At 48.3% G+C, this 17,421-nt stretch overlaps 1 long non-coding RNA gene across 1 annotated transcript; it reads right to left on the reverse strand.

The window, feature by feature from the left end:
- Positions 1-879: 879 nt before the first annotated feature.
- LOC129383732 (uncharacterized) lies at positions 880-16,329 on the reverse strand. Its single transcript, XR_011890112.1, has 2 exons — positions 16,182-16,329; positions 880-2,181 (listed from the first exon to the last, which is right to left on the reverse strand). It is a non-coding gene; the product is annotated as an uncharacterized lncRNA (long non-coding RNA).
- Between the last annotated feature and the right edge of the window lie 1,092 nt (positions 16,330-17,421).

Below are 17,421 nucleotides of genomic sequence, written 5' to 3' on the forward strand. Positions count from 1 at the left end.
GAAGGGTTTTTCTTATAAGCAGCGCAAACGTGCGCTCTCTGCCTGGCCTTGCATTTCACGTGTCGCGAACACTACGGCTTACTTTTGCTGCGCCGCGCAGTCATAACCCATGATGGTACATATCTTTCACGCATCTCGAACAACTTGTTCTTAAATACTTCCCATAACTCTTCCATATTCATGAATTCAGCCTGTGTCTCAAATACATCATAGTAGAAATCTAGAGCCAGGGTCATCTCGCTAACACGTGCTTTTTGATAGCTGTAGATACGCCGTGGACCACTGTTAGCAGCTCTCACATACTGCAGATTCATATCGCACAATATAGCTTGGTGGTCGCTTATGCTCGGCAGCACTATTGTAGAACGCACCGTCTCTGGCGTGTTAGTGAATAATAAATCTAAAACATTTTTTGCTCTTGTGGGCTCTAGAACTAGCTGTGTTAACTCGAAGGGGCGACATATCTTCGAGGTTTCTTTACTTGACTGGCTACAAGCGCTGGAACTGGGATCTGCTAGAGATCAATCGATTTCTGGAAGATTAAAATCACCGCCTATAACTAGATAATCGGTGCTCACTGTTTCCATTGCTGCGGTAAGCTCACCTAGAATATTAACTTTGCTTCCTGGTGGGCGGTAGAACGAACATACCGATAATGACCTACCGTTCTTCAATCTAATCTCTACCCACAACATTTCACTTTGACTGCACTCAGTATCAATTTCACGGGAGCACATTGTCGCATCCACTAAAATAAAAACGCCTCCCCCGAAACGATTTCGGTCCTTACGATAACAAAGTCGCTGGGAAATACTTCATTACCCTCAACGTCAGCATCGAGCCAGGATTCAGATCCAAGAACGACAGGTGGTCTAGACATATGAACGAGGCTAGAAAATTCATCTTTTATTTCTTATGGTTCTGTAATTCACAATTCACAATAAGAAAAGAAAGCACCGATCCACCCGCTTTCAGTTCCTGTCAGTCTGCTTGCACAACTTTGTCCAGGAATTTATCATAGACGTATTTCACCTTATTTATATAAAGAGTAGTGAACTTGAGGTTTACTTTGTCAGTCTTCAGTTGATTCGCCTTAGCGTAATCCCACAATCGTTTCCGCTTTTTGCGCACGCTCTCGCAAAACTCCTCTGAAATACTAACATCTGATCCCCTTAATTTTTTTTTGCGCTTGATAACACTGCCTGCTTTTCCCTAAACGAAAGGAACTTGACCATTATTGGCCGCTTTTTATTTGGATTATGCCTTCCAAGACGATGTGATCTCCCTATTGATACGTTTGCACATTGAAGCTTCGACTGACAAATTTCTAAAATACGTTCCTCAGCCTTTTCGTACGTTTCGTGCTCATCATCTTCCACACCATAAAAAATTTAAATTGCACCTCCTACTGCGATTTTTAAGGTCATCAACCTTATCTATAAGCGCATGTAGCTGAGCTTGCTGCACTTCGCAAATCTGTTTGTGTCCCTTTACGACGCTGTGAAGTTCCTAAATTGTCACACGACGCTGTGCAGTTCCTAATTTAGTCATACATTCATTGAGGTCCGATATAGCAGAGTTACTTTCGGCTTGGTGTTTTTCAATAGCAACCAGTTTTTCCTTAATTTCCTTTTGTCCGTCTAAAAGCTGTTTAAGAACTGTATCGTTGGGGCCTGGGTTCATCTTGACGTCAACACATACATGTAACAACAAAAAGTAAAATGCGAAACGGCGTGGCAACTTAAACCGATAGCGCCTACAATACACAGGTCGAAAGCGACAGGCATGAGCTCTTACACTCGCAAAAAGCACTGGGAGTGGTACCGGCAGAATGAGAATAGAATAACCATCGCACGTTGCGTTCTGACTGACCTGCACAAAGAAGAGCATTCGCGTGAGCGGCGCAGCCATAGCCGTGCCGTTACCACGCCCTAGAGGCAGACTGAGGTTCCGCTGTATTAGTAGGCTGTCTAGGCGGTAAGCGACGTTCCAAGGTTCGTTGACTGGTATCGCACAAAGTCCAAGAGTAGCGGCGGTGTCCGTTCCGTCACAGATGTTGGTTCTATCGGTGGCTTCCCAAGTATAGACGGGCGAAGATTCCTCGGCCGATGACGCAGGTTTCAAAGATCTGCCTTGTCAACTTCTTGAAAAGCGCGCGCACGAAACCGAAGTGAGTAGCACCTGCACAAAGAAGAGCACTCGCGTGAGCGGCGCAGCCATAGCCGTGCGGGTACCACGCCCCCATGAGGCACTATTTTTGAGTTTTGTGAAAATAGTCATTACTTCAACTTCATTAAGAGGTTTAAGACATATCGTTTTGTCCAGCAGTGGAACGTCATTCAAGTCGTTATCCATCTCCCTGTCACAAGAGACCAACGAAATATTTATTTAACTCGTGCGCTAAATTTTGGTCGTACATCTGTTCCCCATTTAATTTCACTGATGAAATTCCTCTAGGAATAGTATCATTAGTTATCAGGCTGTTTAGCTTTTTCCAAACAAGATCACTACGCCATTTGGTTGATTAGAAATCATTTAGGAAATATTCATTCCTAACTTTCTTAAGTATCTTGTTCAGGCGGTTACGATAGGCTTTGAAGATATGCAAGTCGCCCATCTCCTTCGTCCTGATAAACTTATGGTAGAGTTTATTCTTTTTTTCTATCTTAAGCAGAAGATCAGGTGTGAGCCATGGTCTGCGGATTTTCTTTTTATTTCTCTTAAATGTCTTTATGGGAAAACAAGCAGCGTAAATTGGTTTCAGAACAGCAAGGAAGTCCTCGTATGCCAGGTTTGCGACATGTTCCGAAAGAACAGCATCCCACTTAGCTTCAGATGCACGCTGTCTAAAATCGAGAAGGCTTTCCTCCGTGATCGCTTGAGAAGAGAATGATTGTTTGGACGTATTTTTGAGCTTTCCTCGTTAGTAAGACTGTGCATATTTCATTCCATCGTCGACCTAACTACATTCCCCCTGCCTACAAGATTAACTGCACTATATCTACTACCGACTCCTTCAAGTACTTAGGAATTCACCTATCCAAAGATTTGTCTTGGACAAATCACGTAAGCCACATAGTTAATTCAGCTAACAAAATTCTTGGTTATCTCCGCCGTAATCTCTTCATGGCACAACCACCCGTGAAATCAGTTGCCTATAAAACGCTTGTGCGACCAAAACTTGAATATGCATGTGCTATCTTTGACCCTTACCAAACTAATCTCACTAAAGCCCTTGAAAGCGTTCAAAACCGTGCTGCTAGATTTATTCTTTCAGATTACTCGTATCACACTAGCGTTTCATCACTAAAATCTAAACTAAACTTATCGCCTCTTGCCTCTCGTCGTCGCATCTCTCGCCTATGCCTCTATCACAGGTTTTTTTTATTCCATACCTCGTGACAGGCAGCTGGTTCAGCTGGCTCATCGTGTTCGTCGAACAGGCCATCCGAACTCCGTAATCCCACCACAAGCCCGCACCACTACGCTCCTGCAGTCATTCTTCGTCCGAACTGCCCGAGACTGGAATGGCCTTTCCAGACAAACTGCACTCATCCGCGATACAGCACGCTTTAGATCTGCCATTGAGTGTTCCGACTCATCTATGTAATTTCCACATCATCAATCCCGCCTTTTACATGCCCACCCCTCATGTAATGTCCTATTTTGAACCCTTGAGGTATTAATAAATAATAAATAAATAAATCACTGATGTCTGAGATAATTACACCCCATTTAGCTGACTTATTGGTAACATTTGTTATGAACAGATATATAAGGGACAATGATCTAGCTGTTATGCGCGTTGGTAGCTGAATCACGTTAGAAAGCCCGCTCGCCTTTAGTAATAAGTCAAAACTTTTCTTCGAACTATCATGAGCGCACATATTAATGTTCATATCTCCACCACAGACCAGTGTAAGGTTTTTGTCGGAGACAAAAGCAAAACAACGATTCAAAGAAGTTGAGAAAAATAGGATTGCAACCCTGCGAAGGACAATAATAAACAACAAAAAGAGAGTTTTCTGCAAGTACTCATAGAACTTCATAATCTTCTGTGCTCCGAGTAAACTGTGGTGAGAGCTCAGGTTCATGTTCCCTCTTTATTAACAAACAGACGCCACCACTACGACCTACATCGCGGTTTAAGAAGAATGTTTGATAGTTAAGAAACGTAGGTACTTCTGAATCATCCGTAGCCCAGGTTTCTGCTCACATAGTGACATTGAATGTCACGTCTAATTGTTGTAGCAGGATAGTTAAACTAGATACTTTGTTTGTAATTGACTGACCATTTAGATGGGGGCATTTGAAAGACTTTAGAAAGGCCGTGCCAAGGTGATTCGTGAAGTCACTAGGGATAACATATGTATCCGAGACGGAAACCATTGTTAGCTAAAGGGTCGGAAATGAAAATGCTCAATAGCTCAAACAAGCCTAGCAAGCTCACTTGCCTTAGACACAACAGTTGCGTTCGCACCGTCAGTCTTTCTGGTAAGAATTTTGCCACTGTTGTGCCAGACACACTTACACCCTGCACTCTTCGCCCATTCGTTCACGTCCCTCAAAAGTTCCCGACTTCGCTTTGTCAAATTTTCAAGGATACGCATTTCTTTACTTAACAGAGAAAGATATGCCAGAACGTATATAAATTCCACTTCCAACACAACAGATCTTTGGCCTCGTTTTCATCATCATCAGCCTGGTTACGCCCACTGCAGGGCAAAGGCCTCTCCCATACTTCTCCAACAGCCCCGGTCATGTACTAATTGCGGCCATGCCGTCCCTGCAAACTTCTTAATCTCATCCGCCCACCTAACTTTCTGCCGCCCCCTGCTACGCTTCCCTTCCCTTGGGATCCAGTCCGTAACCCTTAATGACCATCGGTTATCTTCCCTCCTCATTACGTGTCCTGCCCATGCCCATTTCTTTTTTTTGATTTCAACTAAGATGTCATTAACTAGCGTTTGTTCCCTCACCCAATCTGCTCTTTTCTTATCCCTTAACGTTACACCTATCATTCTTCTTTCCATAGCTCGTTGCGTCGTCCTCAATTTGAGTAGAACCCTTTTCGTAAGCCTCCAGGTTTCTGCCCCGTAGGTGAGTACTGGTAAGACACAGCTATTATACACTTTTCTCTTGAGGGATAATGGCAACCTGCTGTTCATGATCTGAGAATGCCTGCCAAACGCACCCCAGCCCATTCTTATTCTTCTGATTATTTCCGTCTCATGATCCGGATCCGCCGTCACTACCTGCCCTAGGTAGATGTATTCCCTTACGACTTCCAGTGCCTCGCTGCCTATTGTAAATTGCTGTTCTCTTCCGAGACTGTTAAACATTACTTTAGTTTTCTGCAGATTAATTTTTAGACCCACTTCCTTTTCCGAAAACAAATATTTTTGCTTAACTTGGTATGATACACGCTCAGAAAATAAACAAAAGTGAAAAAGGCATGACATGTACATGACTACAAAACAACAGAAATGTTCGCAGGCAGTGAAATAACAGAAAATAAATAAATAAAACTCGAGAAAACGCGAAGGCCTTTTCACGTACACACATATCACACATATTTATATGATGCTCTTAAGACCAAAGTGTAGAAGAGCTTGTGATATGCGTACTGAGAGCTTCTGATATACTCACAGAGATATTGCACAAAACTGGACGACGTGTATGACATAGTCATGACAACTAAAGAAAGGGAAAATTCACTGGTAATGGCAAAAACAATGACTCCCAAAATACTTAAAAAAATAGAATAAAATGCTAAGATTGTTTTAGTGACAGCCATACCAAGAAAAAAACATAAGAACTTACTTATAAACCTGCACAAAAGTATATGAAATACGTGACATGTTCATTACTACTGAACAAAATGAAAAAGACATGGCAGAACAAAAATAACATTGCACTAAAGACGGAGATGCACATTATCACATTACTCTGCACTTGTCCACAAAATTGGTAACGGTGGCAAGGGGAAGCAGAAGGTAGTCAGCTTTTGCAGCAGCACATACAAAACGTTCGCAGAAAGGCCTATTAGAGTCAGCAGCATCGGCAGCATCAAGCGCGCGGTAGAGGCTCGAGCTAGGGGACTGTGCTCGGTGCATCCTAGAACCGGCTGTCGTTACAAGCCTCAATAAATCTCCTTTATAAGTGATGGAGCCGTGCGCGATAATGTTCCACTCCACCATCCTGGAACTCCGTTCTCGGACGCTACCCTCTGCCATGCCGGACGCCAACCAGCAGACTCCTCCATCGCCACCTGTCCCTTGCGCTGGCCCCGTTCGCCAGCGGTAGCCTCCCGCCTTCAGCGGAACCGACGAAAACGACGTTGAAGAGTGGCTGTCGTCCTACGAACGGGTGAGCGTTCATAACAAATGGAATGACTCGGACAAGCTGGCTTACGTATCATTCTACCTTGCGGGCGTGGCCAGTCTCTGGTTTAGAAATCATGAGAGGGATATCCGAACGTGGTCGGCGTTGAAGACGTCGATTGCAGAAGTATTTGACCGAGCCGCCGTCAGGAAACTCCGAGCCTAGCAGCGTTTGCGTACACGCGCACAGGACACGGGTGAGACATTCACCATCTATATAGAAGACGTTTTCGATTTGTGCAGGCGCGTGAACGCTGCCACGACGGAAGCGGAAAAGATCAAGCACGTCATGAAGGGAATTGATGATGACGCGTTCCAAATGCTTCTGGCCAAGGCCCCGCGCACTGTTGGCGACGTTATCAGCTTGTGCCAGAGCTATGATGAATTACGTAAGCAGCGAGCTCGGACAAGGCGATATGTCACAACAAATGCGGCATCACTCTGCAGCCTGACCACCGGCCCCGAACAAGCTTCCCTGGTAATCCAAATCAAGCATTTCGCCCGCGAGAACAAGAAGAAGTCGTACGACAGGTATCTCTGGCGTCCGTCACTCAGGAGTCTGCCAGCACTTTGCCGTCTCATCTCCGTAACGTGATCCATGAAGAGGTTGCGGAAGCGCTGCAGGCTGTTCACCAGTAGAATGCCGCGGCGACACCGGTCTTATGCTACGGTTGCTGCAATGGCCCCTCGCAGTGTGCACGTACGTTGCTTCCAGCAGCCTGTGCACCGCCCTCCCCCTCCCAACCCCTGGGCCACCACTACCGTCGCTAACCCGTGGCGCAAGCCTGAAAATCGCCCTATATGCTTTGCATGTAGGTATCCCGGTCTGGTCGCAAGGTTCTGCCGCCGCCGATCACAGGCGTTCGATGACGATCGACGAGCGCCCTATGTGCCGCCTGATCCAAATGCGCCTAACGGACCCTTTGACCCATCACCAGCTTGCTCCCAGACTGATCGCCGTCCTCGCTTCGAACGCCTCCGGTCACCCTACCCACGTTGCCGATCGCTTTCCCCTATGCGTCGACGATCCGTCTCTAACGAAGAGGGAAGCTAGACGACGCAGTTCCCGAGGCAAGAACTACTCAAGTGTCAACACGCCGAAGTCCTCCTCCTTTACCTGCCAACGTCATAGGTGCGTTTATCGACGATGTCGCTACAGTCGCCCTCGTCGATACCGGTGCCGCTGTTTCAGTTATGGTTGCCAGGTTTTGCCGCTCGCTTGGTAAAGTGACGACGTCTCTGTCTGGATTGCCGCCTCGAACGGCGAATGCTCAACCCATTCACCCTACCGCTGCTTGTACAGTCCGTGTGACCATACAGGACGTTTTATACACGATGGAGTTCAAAGTTCTTTCATCGTTCTCCTACGCCGTTATTCTAGGATGGCATTTTCTCTCACGCCACAATGCCGTCATCAATTGCGCTCGGGCTGAGATTGAACTTTCCCACCTTGGTGACCTGGCCTCGGTCGATGCTCATCCTGCCGCTAAAATTGTCATGAAAGAAGACAGCTGTATTTCCCCGTGCTCTTCAGCATTCGTAGCAGTCTTGTGTAGTACTATATCCGACGGGACGCTCTTCTTCATGCCCTCTCATCCCTTTGATACCCGAAAAGCGCTTCCTTTGCCCTTTGCAGCTCTTGACCTTGCCGCCGGTGTCCAGCACGATGCCCCTTTACAATCATCTTTCATCGCCGCTATCACTGCTCCGCCGCGAATGCCTTGGTTACGTCGAGTCGGTCGATTCAACGCGAATTGTCTCCGTCCTCGACGAAGTGCCTTCTTCTGCCGTCCATGAACTGAGTGCCCTCTCCGTCCCCGACACAACATGGACTGGTGTGTTCAGCCCATTCATCTCCGAAGATCTGACAAATTCGCAGTGATCTCAACTTCTCGCAATCCTTCAGCACTTCCGCCGTTCTTTCGACGTTGTGCAAATATCTCTTGGCCGTGCATCGACAGTCAAGCGTGACATCGACACTGGCTCTCACTCACCGCTGCCACAAAGACCATATCGCGTCTCCGCTACGCAACGTCGCGTCATTGCAGACTAGGTCGATGACATGTTCCGTCGAGGCGTCATTCAACCTTCACAGAGCCCATGGGCATCTCCCGTGGTACTCGTCACAAAGAAAGACGGTTCCATCCGCTTTTGTGATGACTTTCGACGGTTGAGCAAGGTCACGCTGAAGGACGTCTACCCATTACCACGCATCGATGATGCTCTGGACTGTTTGCAGGGAGCCGAGTTCTCTTCGCTGGATTTGCGGTCAGGCTACTGGCAGGTTCCGATGGCAGAGGCCGATCGCCCGAAAACTGCCTTAGTCACACCTGACGGCTTGTATGGATTCACCGTCATGCCTTTCGGGCTTTGCAACGCACCTTCTACGTTCTAAAGAATGATGGATACTGTTCTGCGTGGCCTCAAATTGAAAATCTGCCTGTGCTATCTGGACGACATTGTGGTGTTCGCTCCTTATTTCGCAACGCACCTGCTCCGCCTCCAGGTCGCACTCGCTTGACCAACGCCGGGTTCAACTTAACCAGAAGAAGTGTCGATTTGCTGTTCGTCAGCTCACAATTTTAGGCCATGTCGTGTCAAAGGAGGGCATGCGCGCGGATCCCGAGAAGCTACGTGCTGTTACTGCGTTCCCAAAACCTACCACTATGACAGAACTACGCAATTTCATCGGCCTCTGCTCTTACTTCCGGCGATTCGTACAAAACTTTGCGTCAGTTATATCGCCTCTCGCTAGAGATCTCTCATCCTGGTCTCCAGAGTGTGACGCCACCTTCACAATCTTGCGCCGTCTTCTCACGACGCCACCCATTCTTCGCCATTTTGACTCTCAAGCGCCAACCGAAATCCACACCGATGTAAGCGGTGTAGGCCTTGGCGCTGTGTTGGCACAGCGTCAACCTGGCCACACAGAATACGTAGTCGCATACGTGAGTCGCACGTTAACCAAGGCAGAGACAAATTACAGCATAACAGAAAAGGAGTGTTTAGCCAATGTGTGGGCGCTTGACAAGTTTCGCCCATACTTATACGGCCGATCTTTTGACGTAGTGACCGACCACCACGCACTATGTTGGCTGTCGACGCTAAAAGACCCATCGGGCCGCCTTGCCCGCTGGGCAATGCGAATTCAATAATATGACATCGGCGTGGTTTACCGTTCCGGGCGAAAGCACTCCGATGCTGACGCGCTATCCCGATCACCGCTTCCCCCGAATGCCAGTCACAACTCCTCCTGCGATTGCACATTGTCCTCTCTGGACTTTGACACTATCGCTGCTGCACAGCGTAATGATCCCTGGACTACATCTCTGTTCGACCTTCTCTCGGATACGTCGAAGTTCCAGCGTCACGAACGCTTCGGCGCCAAGTTTTGCGACTCGAGACGAGCTACTATATCGACGCAACTATGCCCCAGAGGGACGCACCTGGTTACTCGTCATTCCGAGAACCTTGCGATCAGAGGTCTGCTCCTCGTTCCACGTCGACCCTCAGTGTGGCCACGCGGGAGTCTTCAAGACCTACGAAAGACTTCGACACCGCTATTACTGGCAGGTAATGTACAATTTCGTTCGAAACTTCGTTCGCTCTGTCATGAGTGCCAACGCCGCAAAGCGCCACCGCACAACTCCGCCGGTGAACTTCCGCCTTTACAATGTCCATCCCGACTCTGATCATGTGGGCATAGATCTCTACGGGCCACTTCCGTAGGCTCCAACCGGCAGCAGGTGAATAATCGTTGCGGTAGACCACTTAACACGTTATGTGGAGACTGCTGCTCTACGAAATGCTGCAGTGCAGGAGGTCACCAATTTCATACTACGCCGTTTTCTTCTTCGTCATGGAGGTCCACGTGAACATTTGGGCGACAGAGGCCGCGCCTTGTTATCTGAAGTCATCGAACAACTGCTTGCTGAATGCGCTATTGTTAATCGTAAATGCACTGCTTATCACCCACAGATTAACGGTACCACGGAACGCTTTAATGGAACTCTTGGTGACATGCTCGCCATCTATGTCTCACCTGATCATTCTAATTGGGACCTAGTTCTCCCGTTTGTCACCTACGCGTACAACACCGCGACTCAGACCACTACCAGATTCCCACCCTTTTGCCTTCTTTAATGTCATCATCCATCGCACACAATCGACACCATTCTGCCCTACCGGCCGGACCCATCCGAATGCCTGCAGGGGTGCGATCGGAGATCGTTGTTCGGCGCGTTCGGTCGGTTACCGGCCCGCGCGATTGGCCTACTCCGCGCCGACGTCGCCAGCCGCGGGGCGCGGCCACGTTTTTGGTGACGTCAAAATGACGACACGCTCCTGTCAATCATCTCGCAGCCGAGCACGTCGTCTGCTAGGCGCCGCACCAAACGGGAGTTGGGAAGTTTAGAGCGATCATACGCTCGTTACGAGACCGGCTTCGCATGGCGAGTGTGATGGATTGGATCCAACCGAAGGCTGCGGCTGTGGAAGGGCACGTTTGGATTCAATCCATAGTTTAATTCGAGAAAATGGCGCTTGCGTTGGGAACTTCGGTTGTTGCGCTGGCGTTGCTTGACGAGGAAGAAGAGCGAGTGGAGCTGCGAAGCGCGTTTGAAGAAATTGCTGAAAGCGAATTCCGGCGTCGCTTTCGTTTCTCGGAGCAAATAGTGCGTTGGTTGTACAGCGAAATCGACTAAATTATCGGGTGCCAACGAGCCACTGGAATGTTCTTGCTGCCACTTGAAAAATGCGCCACTGTTCCCGTCGTTTCTTCTCCCTTTTCTTTTTCTCGCTGTGCGCGACACCACCTAGGGACGACGCAGAGGAACTAATAGTTATAAATTGTTGTAGTCACACCTACTACTATTTGAAAACGCGTTTAAGCTTGAGAAGAAAAAAAATCATTTTTAGAGAAAGATTTCATTCATTGGAAGACGAGAAACATTTCGTTTTGTAGTATACTGTCTGCAAGAGACGACAAACGAGAAAAGTAAACTTCCGGGGAGTTCACCGCTTGCCGATTGGCTGCTCTCTCCGCCCCGTTCTCGCAAATATTGCTTACTGTAACTTTGTGATGCTGCAGCAACCGAACAGAACGCGTATCGAACAAAGATTTCCGATCGCGCCCCAGATCTCGGAAGCCGCCAGAAACGCCGAAGAATGTCGCCAGCTGGCCCGCCGATTCACCTCGGACGACCAGAACCGCCAAAAAGCCGTTCACGACGCCCAGAACTCGACTCCCATTTTTCTCCCGGGCACCTAGTGCCACACCGTACGCCTGGGCTCGCTTCAAAACTCCTTCCGAAGTACGACGGGCCATACCGCGTTCTCGAGAGAACATCACCCGTTAATTACCTGGTTGAGCCGCTAACGCCGCCGTCCGAAATGCGACGTCGTTACCGCGAAGTCGTTCACGTTCAGTGTCTCAAGCCATATCACCATTTTACCGTCCTTCCAGAAAACTAAGTCGCCAGGATGGCTTCTTGATTTCCGCGGGAACATTGTAAGGGTAATAACGAACGTGAGCGCCGAGTCAGCAGCATCGGCAGCATCAAGCCCGCGGTAGAGGCTCGAGCTAGGGGACTGTGCTTGGTGCATCCTAGAACCGGCTGTCGTTACGAACATCAATAAATCTCCTTTATGCAAGGAATTACAAGCGCAATTTTCCAGTCATATGAAAGAAGCCCAGTGTCCAGTGACTGTTGAAAGATTAGTGATAAAACTAAGGATGAATTATTTGATGTTAGCTTCAAAAGTTTTGCGCTTACACCATCCAGCCCAGGGCAAGTTTTGCATGGAAGTCACTCTATTGCGCGTGCTACGCCTGTTTCTGTTATCGAGATAGCTGAAAACACGTGCGAAATCGCTTGCACTTAGAGCATCGTAGATTGTGGCAGCAGCTTGTCTGAGAAGACTGAAGCGGAATGCTGAAGAAAACTTTCAGCAGATTCTTCTATCGACAATAGGTCACCATTTTCACATTTGAGTTGTACACTAGTTAGCTTTTCTTTCAGAGTCATTACCCGCGAAAATTTTCCAGGGTCGGTAACCATCATATTGGGCAAAGTAAAGTTAAAGTATTTGTTTTCAGCTTCGTTGATTGAGATATCTGTAAACTTTGACAGGTTCTTGTAGTTTTCCCAGTGTATATCGGTATTTGATGTCGAAGCTTTTTTAAACACCCGTTTTTTTTTCTTGTTAATAGTTCTCTTCACAACACGTGCGAACCAAGGATCGTCTGCTTTGGACGGGAGAGTTAATTTTGGTACACAGCAATCTTCTATTTTTTAAATGTTGTCTCTATACAAAGACTAGTTGTGGTTAACTGATCGGCTTGCGAAATTGTGCGGGAATTCGGCCGCAAAAGCCGTGAACGTGCGGTTCATTTCGGCAATACCTATGCGAGCATAGTCAAGTATTGTTTTCGTTTCTTTTGTTTTCTTTGGCCGTGGTACCTATGTATATGCGCTGCTAGAAATCGCCAGTTACTGCTTCAATGAGCTGGGTCTCTTTTACATCCTTCTAGGAAAGCTTCAGACTGACAGCTTAGAAGAGCACTTCGGGCAGTACAAGCAGGCATTTGGCGGGCTCTCAGTACCACGTGTTCATTCGAGAGCTGTATGAATGGAAAAGAAGATAAGGCTGCAAAGCTCACTGCCCGTGATCCGTACATCCTGCGGTGATGAAAGTACATGGGATGATAGGTGGGAAGACCTCCGCATTCAGTCGAACACACCCAGGTCAAAGTGACTGGCGACACGCTGTCAAAAATTTCTGACATCACTCCTGTCCTCGTATACGTAAGCCGGCTCTTTCGCAACAAACTGAAATGACTAAACAGCTTGAAATGTCGGGCGCTGCTGACGCTAGACAGACCCACAAATGTGGCGGTCACACAGAAACACTACGAGCTTGTAAAAGCACCAGACCGAGGTGACCTTGTCTTTCCCGCAATGTATGTTGTGAATGCTGTAACCAACCGTTACGCTGTTGTACGGCAGCTGTCCCAGAAGACTGATCTTTTGAGGGTAGCAAATCAGCGGCAACTTGCAACAGACCTCACTTTAGAGCCGCTTGCCACTGAGGAGTCTTTTGACTTCGACAAATGTGAAGAATCACACACCAGTGCAGTTGTCATGAGATGTGTTATGGTGTAGTGCTAGCATTTCACTTAAGAAATGTTGTGGTCGCATGAACGACGCCGACAATAAATCAAGGCAAAGAAAGAAGCTACTCTGAAGAGGGCGGCACTATGACATTTAAATATAAGCCACGCTCCCTGTCATCATGTACGCGAAATCCGTTCTCAATCCTAAGATTGAACCATTTCATTTTTTATTGACAGGCTTTTTAATAATGTAGCGCGTGAATAGTTCTGCGTAAATAAAATCATATTGAATACCCCCTGTACTCTGCGTGTAATTTGTTCAACTATGCCTAAGAACAATAATTGCGCTCCGGTTATCGTTGCACGTAAAGGTGCGATCTCTTCCTTCAACCTGTATATCCTCTCTGCGACGTCACTGGTGTTGGTGCTGGCCCAGCGCGCCTCCGCCCGCCCTCCTCCTCCGTGACGCTTCGCTTCCTTTCTCCTTTCCCGCTTCGCTCAACGCCACCTAGACTTTCCTCTAAGTGGCGTTCTATTGCTGCGCGCTCAGCGTGCTCCCCCGTACTTCTCCCGGCGCGCGATTCTCTTATCCTAATCTTATCCACCTCCAGGCGCCTTTCTTTTCCGACGCGCGCTTCCCTTGCGGCGACACACACAACCTTGCCGCTTTCACAGACGGGGCATGTACGCTTGCGCGTAAAAGTTTCCAGATTGCTTTCTGCTACCGATTTTGTCAACGCATATTCGACTACAAGACCACTGGAAGAAAGAGAGATTGCCCACAAGCACCTTCCTTTCACGTCCACATATATGAATCTTGAGTCAAATGGCGAGAACTCATTAACGTATACGAAAGGCATAAGTAAGCTTGGACACGGTCTGTTGTATCTCGCCCAGCATATAGCACGTGCTGTTCGCGCGCGCCAATTATATAGCAGTAGTGGAAGATTCAGTGCCGATTTAGTGGTAAATGCGAGAGAAATTCGTTAGCATTACGTCGCACCGCTTTGAGTTCCCGGATCCATTATTTAAACCGCGTTGACTTCATCACAAGTTGTTGTTCAGGAGTAGACCACCTTCAGTGGCATATATGTGTGCACGCCCTTCTAATGCCTTTCGTTCCCTCTCTACCTCTACCATGTGACCGGCTTCTCACACCTCACAAGCACATTTTCCCACTTTGACACTCCTAACGCCAACGTCGCATTAAAGATATTCACAGTAATGCGTTCGCGGTGCACCTTGGAGCTCGGAAGAATGAGCGATCGTGAGAAACGCCGATCCGAGCAAGGGAGGCCGTCACGCGCTCGAAAGCCGAAGCGGAAAGAATCGCTGGCCGACACTCGGCACCCGAAAGAAACGCGTGAGAGGATATCGGACGGTGTTGTATGCCGAGAACATCGACGGGCCCGTTTCACGTGACGGTGAACGAAGTATGCCAGCGCGTATAGGGGGGCTCAACTGGAATTCCGAGTGCCTCACCGTTTCATACGAAAATTACTACTCCGTCTTTAGATGCCTATAAATTAAGAGCCGCGGACACGTCGCACGCAAGCGGAGGTGTACTTGCAACAAGCCGTGGGTTCTTACACAAAATCACCTGAAGTTAACCTTTCATTTTTTCCTTTTGTCATAAACTCGACACGTGGTAATGAGGGAATCTCGTAAGAGTCCAGTTCAGTCGCGAACTTCCTCATTCCTTCCTGCGCTCTTAGGCGCCCGTTCCTGACGCAAGCGGCGGCGCAGGCGGCGTAACCGAGCGAACGAGCATAGTGAAAGATGGAAGCGAACGTGGAGAGCAGCGGGGCATGAAAGACGCGAGGAGGAAAGCGGTGAGGAGTGCGCATTGGATGCACGAGGCGGAAAGCGGAGGAGCGTATGGCGAAAGCGTGAGAAGGAAAACGTATATAGTGCGGCGACAATAGCTTCGAGATGGCGCCAGAGTAGCGCGCATCGTCTGGAAGGTCTGTCGGTGGCGGCTGCTGCGAATCGCGCCCGCGCTTCACGCAACCGCTGGCTCCCGCGATCTCCAGGTTAGCGAGGCAGTCGCGCCATATTTGGCTTCATTTGCGACGTGCCGCACGTGACAGAATGTTCGCGCCAGCCAGTATATCGCGAAACAGAAACACGTATAGAGCTGCCCTCAAATTTCACATTGGGGAGTATCGTAATCGGTGAATTTTTTACAATTCGGATCGTCTCAGTGCATCGGCAGCTTCATTGACTGTTTCACGTCAGTAGCTGTTCTTTGACGCTCTCCTCCGTAGGAAGTGCTACGGGGTACACTGCAATATACCCTTAAAAGTGAAAAAAGGGTGTAAATATGTCTTTAAGTCACACCCTTTTACAAACAAAGTGTTTGAGATATCAGAAGCTTGATGTGGGCGAGTTGGTTTTGCATACTTGAAGAAAAGAGCGCTACGAAGACGCGGACTAAAAGAGGAACATGTACGACGGACGAGGCGCCTTGTCCGTCGTACATGTTTCTCTTTTAGTCCGCGTCTTCGTAGCGCTCCTTTCTTCAGGTTTTAGATATACACCGATTTGCACCCTTATTCACTTTCAAGTGTGTAAATTATCTTACAGTGTAGTGCATGGTATAGAAAGGAAAGAGGTGAGCTGCAGCGGTACAGCCTACGTATGTGCCGGTGCTTTGTGGGCCGAAACAAACCGCGTCTCCATACCTGATGAGAACCGCGTCGGTGGAGGAGGTGGTCCACTGACGGCAGACGAGAGCTCCGTCATCATCGTTATCGACAGTATGGTACGGGCGGTCCCCGGGAACCTTGCATCCCTTATTAACACGGAAGTGTTTTATGCCGAGGTCCACCATCACCTTTTCCTGTAAAGAATATGACGTCATATATCAATGGTATTGTCCGAAATATTCCAGCAGTGACGTAGGCAGAAATATTGTTCGGGGGGCGGAGGGGGGGGGGGGGGGCTCACGTGGCAGCTCAGCCTCCTCCTTACGGAATTTGTCCAGGGATCAAATACATGAATATTTACTGCATTGCCATCGCCAAAGATGCTACAAACGAATTCTTGAACGCTACGCACTGTCGAGACAAGTAAAATATTGTTACGAAGAGGTGCGAAGAAATGGTTTCATTTACAAGCAATGGATGATGATCGTAGCGTGATCGTAGCGCAGCCCGGCCACTCAAACTCTTCGTTCTCTTCGTCTTCTCTTCACTCTTCTTGTCCGCGCCTTTCGTATCCGTTACATTTCCCCGCAAGCAGACGAAGCCCGTGGGGCGAGTCAGGATGGACAAGCAGGGTAGAAAGGCTTCAGGCGAGCAATATGAGTCAGCTGAGTTCTGCTTGATCGCCGACCATTGCACAGGAGGCGAGCTATGACGTAAGAGAGTTCGCTCAGGCGGTCCACGACTACAAATGGGCCTGAATATTGTGACAAGAACTTTTGGCACAATCCACGCTTGCGTGGCGGTGTCCAAAGAACCAAGTCACGTTTTTCCAACGATACTTGTACGTGACGGTCGTCGTATCGCTCTTTCGAACGACTTTGCGAGGCCAGAGTACGAAGACGAGCTATTCGACGGGCTTCTTCGGCGAGACACAAAGTATTCGATACAGAATCGTCACTGTGCACTACGAAGGGTAAGAAAGTGTCCAGAGAGCTTCGCGGTAACCTTGCATACAGGAGATGAAATGGGCTATAGTTCGTGGTTTCGTGTTTCGCCGTATTGTATGCGTAAGTGATGAATGGAAGCACGTCGTCCCAGTTCTTATGATTGGAGGAGACGTACATGGCAAGCATGTTGGTCAGCGTTCTGTTCGTCCTTTCAACGAGGCTATTGGTCTGTGTATGATACGGCGTGGAATAACGGAACTGTGAAGTGCACAAACGAAGTAACTCTTCAATGGCATCAGCAGTGAACTGGCGACCACGGTCGCTGATGA

Source organism: Dermacentor andersoni, chromosome 9, assembly GCF_023375885.2.
Source record: "Dermacentor andersoni chromosome 9, qqDerAnde1_hic_scaffold, whole genome shotgun sequence".
Classification (NCBI taxonomy): domain Eukaryota; kingdom Metazoa; phylum Arthropoda; class Arachnida; order Ixodida; family Ixodidae; genus Dermacentor; species Dermacentor andersoni.